Raw genomic sequence first — 2,334 nt, 5'->3', positions numbered from 1 at the left:
GCAGATGCAAACATACCGTCGCAGTATCAGTATAAAGATGGTCGCCCCACTTGCAACTTGCACTAGGGAAGAACTTCTGTTACTCGGTTTTTGCGTAGTGAAGCCGTGAAACCTATTGAAAATCATCGACGAATGAAGGTTCAGTGCGGTGATGCATGTTTGTTACAGCAGCAAGTCTACGAAAGGAGTAGGAAGTTTGCAAATGGTGTGACTTGAGTGGAGGATGCTCCTCGTCCAGGTCAGGCACGACGATTTGTGACTCCACAGAACATTGCACCAGTTGAAGCCATAGCGAAGGAAAACCGCCGAGTGACACTGAATGACGTTGCAGCATGTTTACAGATTAGTCACGGGTCAGCACACCACATTGTGCTTGGTGTGCTCCAGTTTCACAAAGTGTCTGCAAGATGGGTGCCACGGCAGCTGACTCCTGAAATGAGAGAACAACGTGTTGGTGCTTGTGAAGAACTCCCTCGGCGCTTTGAGCGAGAAGACGATGTCTTCCTTGAAAGAGTCGTTACTGGCGATGAAACCTGGGTTCACTTCCACCTACCGGAAACGAAGAGAGCGAGCAAGGAAGGGCGGCATTCCTCATCGCCCAAGCCAAATAATTTTCGAACAGAACCATCAGCAGGGAAAGTTATGCTGACTCTCTTTTGGGACGAAAAAGGCGTCATTTTGGAGCATTAATGCCTAGACGCACCACTGTCACCAGTGCATCATACACAGATCTCCTGAAAGTCATCTGTGGCCTGCAATCAAATCAAAGCGACGTGGGTTGCTGTCAGGAGGTCCCTTTGCAGCATGATAATGCAAGGCCCCACATTGCCAGTACAACAATTGCAACAGTCACAAACCTGCATTTTGAGTGTCTTCCTCATTCAGCGTACTCACCAGACCTTGCCCCAAATGATTTCCATGGGTTTGGACCGCTCAAAGTCGCGACGGGAGGAAAGAAGTTCCGTTCGGATAAAGAGGTACGCCACCCTATGCATGAGTGGTTGCGCGGACTACCAAAAGAATTTTTTTCTAAAGGAATTTACGCACTTTGTAAGTGCTGGAGGACTTGCATTGAGCGTGGGGGAGATCATGCTGAAACGTGATACAGCTTTGTACCACTTCTGCACAATAAACAATATTGAAAAAAATTTTTTACGGTTTTCATTTGACTCACCCTCGTACATTCACGGTGTATGCAGATAACTGGCAATTTGTTCATTGCACATTTTGTTTGTTGAGAAATGCCATTTTCGACTTTATGTTCATTTGAGAATGGGTCTCGGCCAGAAACTATTCCTCGAATAAGAAATAAACTATTTGCAACTTGGACTCGTTTTCCGTTGTATTGATTAACTGAAGTTGCTGACCCCAGTAATCCCAGCATGTTGGAAGTTCGTATGACGGAGTGGTTCTAGAAACACATTTGTGATTTCCTACTAATGTGCTGGCCCTCCAACTAGCGAGAACAAAATCCCATCAGACAAAACTTAGATGTGGTTGAACGTAGTGTCAGGGCTCATTGCTCGGTTCCCTGGAATTTGCGGCAGTTAGGTGACCTTGGTGTGCCGATACGGTGCCTACTCCCTCCAGCGACCTACTGAGGCCTCATTGCTTCCATGCCACGACGCATGTCCGTGCCAGTGGTGGACATAGCGTCTATTACGTTGGTGGTTACAATGTCCTGGCTGATCAGTGTACGATATGTGAGACCGTAATAAAGTCCTCTAATGTGAATGAAAGGGCTAACATCGTATACCTCTGTCAGCGAAGCACCTTAGTGTTGGATGTGGTGGACAGTCTGGTTGACTTGACATGAACGTCGCAGTGGCAACATAAGAATGAATGCAGAATAATGCAAAATTTTGGCAGTAATTCCTAACAGTGCTCTAACTGGATGTGACTCGTTCTTAAACGTCGAAGAACCTAGAAAAATGCAAGTTTCCTATTCATAAAAGATGAAGAGTCACGCTAATATATATCTTAGTTCATATAACTGAATACAGATGAACAGAAAAGGAAATTGATGATTTGTTAGATAACTATCTGGTTAGTTTTCGAAAATGTAAAGGCGATTGATAATGCAACCAAGACTTTAAAAAAATTAAGGAACTTTAACTACATTCGCCGACATACCAACAGCGTTTTTCAATGTAAATTGTTGCAAGATGTTTCAAATTCTGAGAAAAAAATGTGTAAGCTAAAGAGAAATGGAGTATTAAGTAACATATCAAGAACCAAGAGGTACAGCTAAAATTGGAACACAAATAACGATGTATTTAGATTAACAAACTAGTGAGAAAGGGATGAGGTGTTCATCATCTATGATTCACTCTA

The sequence above is a fragment of the Schistocerca serialis genome, chromosome 7 (genome assembly GCF_023864345.2).
Source record: "Schistocerca serialis cubense isolate TAMUIC-IGC-003099 chromosome 7, iqSchSeri2.2, whole genome shotgun sequence".
Lineage (NCBI taxonomy): Eukaryota > Metazoa > Arthropoda > Insecta > Orthoptera > Acrididae > Schistocerca > Schistocerca serialis.
The sequence above is the reverse complement of the archived record's forward strand: the minus strand, read 5'-3'. Positions refer to the sequence as shown.